Source organism: Hibiscus syriacus, unplaced genomic scaffold, assembly GCF_006381635.1.
Source record: "Hibiscus syriacus cultivar Baekdansim isolate YM2019G1 unplaced genomic scaffold, ASM638163v2 tig00112221_pilon, whole genome shotgun sequence".
Classification (NCBI taxonomy): domain Eukaryota; kingdom Viridiplantae; phylum Streptophyta; class Magnoliopsida; order Malvales; family Malvaceae; genus Hibiscus; species Hibiscus syriacus.
The window spans coordinates 614,665-622,487 of NW_024063271.1; the positions used below are offsets into that span (position 1 = coordinate 614,665).

The 7,823-nt window shown below is 35.8% G+C and overlaps 1 pseudogene; it reads left to right on the forward strand.

The window, feature by feature from the left end:
* Positions 1–240: 240 nt before the first annotated feature.
* LOC120175973 lies at positions 241–2,572 on the forward strand (annotated as a pseudogene).
* Positions 2,573–7,823: the final 5,251 nt, after the last annotated feature.

The following is a 7,823-nucleotide window of genomic DNA, read 5'->3' on the forward strand; positions in this document are numbered from 1 at the left end:
AGTATCCATCTTATTATTTCCTCTCCGTCTGGTCTTCTGCTCTTCTGTCGAGCAATCAAGCACGCATTGCACACCTTCCCTGGAATCCTAAATCTCGTGTTAACACCACCCTCACAACTAGAACACCATCAAAAACAAAAACTTGAACATTTTCTGTTCAAGTTCCTTCACTTTGATTATCTTAACTAGATAATCTAAGTTTTAAAACGGTTTTAGTCATTCTTCCTAGGTTTTAAAGGGTTGCAAGCACTTTCAGAAGAAAAAAAGGATCAAACTTTCTTTGTCTTTGGGTGTGGGGTTTTTATATACCTTGGTAATATGCATAGATCTGGAGCAACGATGGCGTGGAACGTGTTAAGGTTTTGTATGGCTCTGAGGGGTCTGGGTTCGATCATGATCCTGTTGGTTTTAGGTGTCGTGGGTGTCACTTACTACTCTGTCGTTTTGACCGTTTTTGGCCCTGCTATGTTCGACGGCGGCCTTGATTCCCTTGCTGCTATTGTCGTATTGATCTTATTTCATTGTCTGTTAAGTCTCCCAAATTAACTTCGTTTGGTCAATTGGTTTCTTTATTGAGTTTTAGAATTGCGCCACTGTTTAAATAGATTGACATTTTACGCCTTGCTCTGTTTCTGCAATTTCACTGAGTCAGCAGCTATGAAATTACATTCAACCAAGTAAAGGGTCGTTTTTTCCCTAAATGATTAAAGTGGTTCTGAAAATGTTAAAGCTTGAAATTTGTGTTTTCTCACTCAATAGTTAAGGTTGAGATTTCAGGATCTCAAAATTTTCCCTTTTTATCCTAAATGTTATGAATCCTTAAAATTTCTATATTTATTGCTGTTTTTTACATATTAGTGAACAAATCCGATTAATGTAATCAAATTGCTTAAAGAACGCAAAATACTGGATTGTTAAATGTATTGTGAAAACTGACACTAAATATGTAAATTTTTTGTTGTTCTGCAGCTGGCAATGCTGTTATGGAGTTACTTTTCTGTTGTTTTCACTGATCCGGGTAGCGTACCGGCTAACTGGAGGCCAGCTTTGGATGAAGAGAGAGGGGAGACTTACCCTTTGAATGGTTCAGAGTTCTATGCGTTGCACCAAAACCCTTCGAATCAAAGAATTAGATATTGTCGGAAGTGCAACCAGCTGAAACCACCTCGCTGCCATCATTTCTGTTTGTGTGTGTTTTTTTTGCACTAAAGTATCCGTTTCTTTCTCTTCATGTGCTAATAATGTTGCCATCATCGATGATGAGTTCCATATCAATTTCATTGTTTCAGGTGGGCTGTGTGTGCTAAAGATGGACCATCATTGCGTGTGGGTTGTCAATTGTGTTGGTGCATTAAATTACAAATATTTCCTTCTTTTCTTGGTATGTTTGCTTTATTTTTCAAATTAGTTTCTTATACATGGTTATGCCCCCTAGATCTTGCTTGCTTTATTCTATGCTTCAAGAATTTCTTATGGAAGCATAACAAAAGTCATAGAGTGTTTCTGTCCACCGACATTTTCCTATTTGTGTTGATTATAGTAATATAACTTATGATGGAATCCATGAGATGTTGATGGAGCCTGTTTTCTCGGCATTTCTTTTGACTATGATTTTAAACCTCAATGCAGTTTTACACATTCCTCGAGACGAGTCTTGTGACATTGGGTTTATTGCCTCAATTCATTGCATTCTTTAGTGATGTGGAAATTTCGGGAACTCCTTGAACCTTGGCTACCACTTTTCTTGCCTTTGGTATGGCCTTATCGAACTGCTCTTCTGATCTTACTTTTTTTAGTGCCCATGCAGTATGTACAATGTATGACTATGTTCTGCTGTGGCAGTTTTGAATCTAGCTTTTGCATTGAGTGTCTTGGGCTTTTTGATCATGCACATATCTTTGGTGGCTGCTAATACAACAACTATTGAGGTATTTGGCTTCATCTCGAATTTTAGTTCTATGTCATGATATTCGATGTTTCAAGCACTAGTCTTTATTATACTTAAACAATGATTTGAAGAGCGACGCTCAAGTTCATATGTATGGATGTTTTGACCCCTCTCCCTGCACAGTAGAGGTATGAAAAGAAATAGTCAATGTTCCAACAAACTGAATACCATAATACCAATGTAGAATAAATGAATTTTTTGGACAACCGATTATGTGTTGTATTCCCCCCAGAATTCAGTATAAATGGACTCAAATGTACCAGCAAAATCTGTTGTTGTCTGTGTGACAGGCCTATGAGAAGAAAACCGCTCCAAAATGGCGTTGTGACCTTGGTTGGAAGAAAAATTTCGAACAGGTTACTGCTTTTGCTGTACATAGCTGTATCCATTTTTTAAGAGCATCAGTTTACTCATGGATTGGTGTTTGTCTGAATAAATGTGTTTGGAACAGACAAGCGATACTGGTTCATTCCAGCTTATTCAGACGAGGATTTACGACGAATGGCAGCACTTCAGGGCCTCGAATATCCATCAAAACCTGATTTGATTCACATGAGTTTAAAGGGAAATTTGGAGATTTTTTATAATTATATCAACACGGAGGGCTGATGCATTGCGCCTCTTGCCTTGTATTCTAACAGGATATTACACTGCGGCCAGTGTCGGCGGCGAATCGGTCATTCCTCTGGCATCTTCATGTAGAAATATCATGCAAAGCAGCATAGGGTTGTGAAAATGGTGATGGGAACTGGCAAACTGAGTTTCAATTTCTATATAATGACTTCTGATTATATTTTCGAAACCCCAATGTAACATTCATGTTGTGAGATAAATCAGTTATTGTAGATTTCTGATAAAAGCAAGCATGAACAGAAAGGAGATAGGATATATTAAGAGAGATTTTCATTAACACATTCGATTACCACCCTGCACACAGCAGGTTCCTTTAACCCTATTATAACACGGCGAAGCCTAAATAAAATAAAATCATAAAACGTCGTCGTTTTATTATTATTATTATTATTATTATTATTATTAAAATATTTGTTTCATTGTTTTCTTCTTTAAGGGTTCAAAATATCCTAGAATTCCTTTTTTTTTCTTTGCTGGAGCTGATAAAACGAATCATGTTATTTGATCAATATTAACTGCTATTATCTTAGCGTCACCGTTAATTTTGTTGGTGTAACAGTTAACCTTGTTAATGTGACAATGCTACTGTGACAATTATCCTTCTAGACATTATAGTTATCTTTATTGATGTGATCATCTCATTAATGTTTATTCATGATGACTCTAAAATATAACTTGTTAACATAAAGTTAAAAAAAGATAAAAATCAGTTGTAATAATTTTTTTTTTACTAATAGTGTAAATTTCTATAGTAAATTGAGTATCGATTTAGGTTGAAATGGAAAATATTATGTTTTTCATATCAATTCATGTAAATTGTATAATTATTCTGATTGCAACGTAACAATTTACCGTCAAATCATTTTTGATTGTATTTAAAATTATTATCAGCTGTGTAATTTTTCAGAGTAGACAAGTAAAACTTGTTGTAATGCAATATTCACTTGTAATTGGATTTATTATCACTTGTATAATATTTTAGACTAAAATTTACTATAAATTAATCTTAGGTTAGAGCGTCACACAACATAACTACCCTTTACTATAGGATTATTTCTTTGATTGATATTTTTCATTAAGCATATAAATATATCCGTAATGTAATCATCAAGTGGCGTTTTTATGGTTTGGCTTATCTCAATGCCTCCACTCATACATCAAGATTAGTAAAATTCTTTACCTCTTTGGATACATGACCCAATGTTTTGTCATAAAGAATAGAATTTTATTTAATTAAAAAAAGAATAGAATTTTATTAAGCATACTACCTTTAATCCAAACAGTATTGTAAGCAAGTATTCCAAAATTATATATAATTAAGACCATTAGGGTAAAGTATAAAAATGGTCCCTCGACTATAGGGTACTACTTTATTAAGTCTCTCGACTATTAAAAGTTATAAAATGGTCCTCCAACAATAGAGTTCTACTTTGTTGAGTCCCTCAACTATCAAAAGTTACAAAATGGTCACTCGACTAGTCATTATGTTTCAAACTCATCCTTTTTCGTAAAAAAATGATAGTATTCTGAGTTGAATGTTAACATGATGACTGGGATGTGATAATCGTTTGAGATTCTGAAGTTAGATTTTATCATATCATATTCAATTAGATTTTATCATATCATATTCAACAAGTTAACGTTTATTGAGGGTTGTTTACATTTGTGTAAAATAGTTTTAGCTACAGTTAGGGTTGTTAGGGTAGTTATATCAGGTTGTTAAAGCCGCTTGTTATATAAACATGTACTTGTTCGCATGCAATATACGTCTCTTCTTTACAAAGGTTCTTGTAACTTCTCATCATGGTATGAATCGCTAGGAGTTTTGGGTTACAGCTCTCAACATAAAGGATACATGTGCCTTGCTACATGTGGAAGCGTTTATATATCTAGACATTTCGTGACTGATGAGTCGGTGTTTCCTTTTGCAGGTAGTAGTAAGGCCTCATGAACTGGTGGTGTGTGTCGTGGTATCTCAAACATCTCGAGCTATAGAAATTATTGTTGATCCCTCGTAAGTTTCAGGTTGGAGTTGGTCAGCAATATATCTTGGGGGAATATGTGAATAAAGCATTGGAATCACCTTCTCAGGGAAGTATGGGAGACGTTAGTGACCAAGAATCCTCATCGAATAAAGTGATAGCAGGTCTGGTCCTGTTCTATCCTCAGTGGACAACCTAGTGAACCAGTGGTGATTCAACCAATAACTAAACCCGAGTCTGGTAGTTATTCCATGCAGGATAATAGTAGACAACCTGATTTAATACCTCAGATGTGGCTCCTGCTGTGGTTCCTTTGAATTTGGCTGTGAATAGACACCCCATGTTAACACGGAGTAAATGTGGCATTTTTAAACCAAAAACATTTATGGTGACAAGTGATGCAGTGGAGCCAACCGATGTATATGATGCTCTTCAATCTTCTAATTGGCGAGCTGATGTTCGTGCTGAACTAGGAGCGCTGGAGAAGAATAACACTTGGACAGTAGTTAAGTTACCTGCAGGAAGGTTAGTTGTTGGTTGTATGTGGATATTCAAGCTTAAGACGAATCCAGATGAGACGGTGCACCGCTATAAAGCTAAGTTAGTGGTTAAAGAGTATTTTCAGATACTTGGTTAGGACTTTAATTAAAAGTTTAGCCCAGTCGTTAAGTTCACTACGTTGTGGTGTTGTCTCTAGCTGTAGCATGGCAGTTGCACCTGCGACAGATAGACGTTAATAACGCCTTCTTGAATGGAGAGCTTAAGGAGGAGGTTTTTATGCAACGACCAACTGGATTTGAGCAACGGGTTGAAGATGGTAGTCAATTGGTGTGCAGGTTAAACAAGGCTCTATATGACCTATGTCAAGCGCCAAGAAACTGTCATGAGAGGTTGAAGCAATACATGGTTTAGATGGGATTCAGGGAGTCTAGGGCAGACTCATCTTTATTGGTTCGAAATAGTGTAAGAGAGCAGCTGCTTATGCTGATCTATGTAGATGACATCATATTAACTGGGACTTCGAGTAAGGAGATCGAGCATATGGTTCGATGTTTAGATAAAGAGTTTTCTGTGAAGGATCTAGGTGACCTAAGATATTTTTTAGGTCTTGAATTGAAAAGAGTGGGTGAATCTCTTGTGCTTAGTCAGCAAAAGTTCATCATTGAACTACTAATGCGAGCGAAGATGGGTAGTGCTAACCCAGCCTCGACTCCCATGGTGTTTTCCAAACTGACCCAGGATGCAGGTGATCCATATTATTAAATTGCGGTTGTGGTGTCACGGTTGCGGACGCTACGGACGTTACGTAACGCGTAACGGCTATTGTGGGCGTGATTTGTTTCTAAAAAATCACATTATTTCTAAAACATTATATTTATAAAGATGCATATTCTTAAAGTCAATATTCAATTATTATATAGAGATACATCATAAGTTAAATGTTTTTCACTATTAATATCATTTTTTTGTTAAGTCAAAATATTCGAGTATTTTATCTATGTAATTTTATATTTTGGGCAATTTGGATATTCGTTGCAGCGGTGTTGCGGCGTAATTTTTTTTCCTATTATGGTGTTACATAATGGTTTTAGACCGCAAAAGTTGTGATGTGGTTCCCTTATCGCGGTAACCTCCAAAACCGTTACGATGAAGCCGTTACATTGCATCCGCAATTTAGTACTATGAGGTGATATGTTGGATTATGCTTGTGAGTATCGTAGTATAGTTAGTTCGTTGTTATATGCTTATCATACGTGGCCAGATATCACCTTTAGTGTGAATAAGGTTGCACAGTATATGCATGCATGTCGTCAATGTCATATGCTTGTTGTCAGAATGATACTATGTTATTTGGTAGGTACCCTGAAGTATGGTTTAATCATGGTGCCTAGAGAGGCAAAGGTAAGAGTGACACCATTTGCGGACTCAGACTAGGGAGGTAGTTCAGATGACAGGAGATCTATCTCGGGTAGTTGTGTGTTTCTTGGTGACAGTCTTGTTTCATGGATATCGAAGAAACAAAAGGTTATTTCTCAGTCCACCATGGAAGCTGAGTATAGGTCTGTGGCAGATGCAACAACATAAGTGTCATGGATTTGTTCTTTTTTGTCGGATATGGGGGTTGAACAGCAAGGTGCTCCTGTGATTTGGTGTGACAATAGTGCTGCAGTGGCAATGGGCAGTAACCCAGTTTATCATGCAATTGCGAAACATGTTGATCTTGATGCCCACTTTGTTCGAGAGAAGGTAGATGCAAAGCAGTTGGTTGTGAATTATGTTCCAGTGAATCATCAGGTGGCTGACGGGCTCACCAAACTGTTGTCTAAATCCTTCTTTGAAGAATTTAGGTTTAAAGTTCAAGTTCAATCTTTTGGGTAAGGAAAAGAAGAGTAGAGAGATTATTGAGGGTTATTTACAGTTGTGTAAAATAGTTTTAGCTATTAGAGTGGTTAGCTGCAGTTAAGGTTGTTAGGGTAGTTATATCACCTTGTTAAAGCTTCTATGCTTGTTATATAAATGTGTAATTGTTCACATGCAATATACGTCTTTAGAATCTTCTTTGCAAAAGTTCTTGTAACTTCTCATCAACGTTCAGCTTAGAATATCGTCAACTTTTTAACATAAAAGGACGAGTTTGGAACATAATGAATAGTCAGGTGACTATTTTGTAACTTTCAATTGTCGAGGGACTCAACAAAGTAACACTCTATAGTCGGATAATCATTTTGTAGCTTTTAATAGTCGAGGGACTTAATAAAACAATACTTTATAGTCAAGGGATCATTTGTGTACTTTACCCAAACCATTAATAAGTTTCCTAGAACCATAAACAATGTTATTTTTAAAAACTGTAACAACTATGTCCAATCACAACACTAAACTTAAAAACATCAAGTTTCGATAAAAATGAACCAATTCATTATATTGGGTACATAAGTAGTACAGTAGAATAAAACCATCAATAATAGGTAAGAACTTCAATCAGTTTGATTTGAAACATACAGAAACATAAGATTTACCTTTCATTTGAATCAAGTTTTGCACTTATAATAATCTTTTTATAGTGTCTCAAAGAACTGACACTTATCCTTTGTTAGTTCATTTTTTATCACCGTTAAAATTCAATATACATATATTTTTGTTTTAGCATAATACCAAAATCAACCCCAAATGTTTATCAAAATAATTATTTTGACGTATATTCTTTCTTTTGGAGCATTTTGGTCACCAACACATATTACCAATGTGACATTTCTACA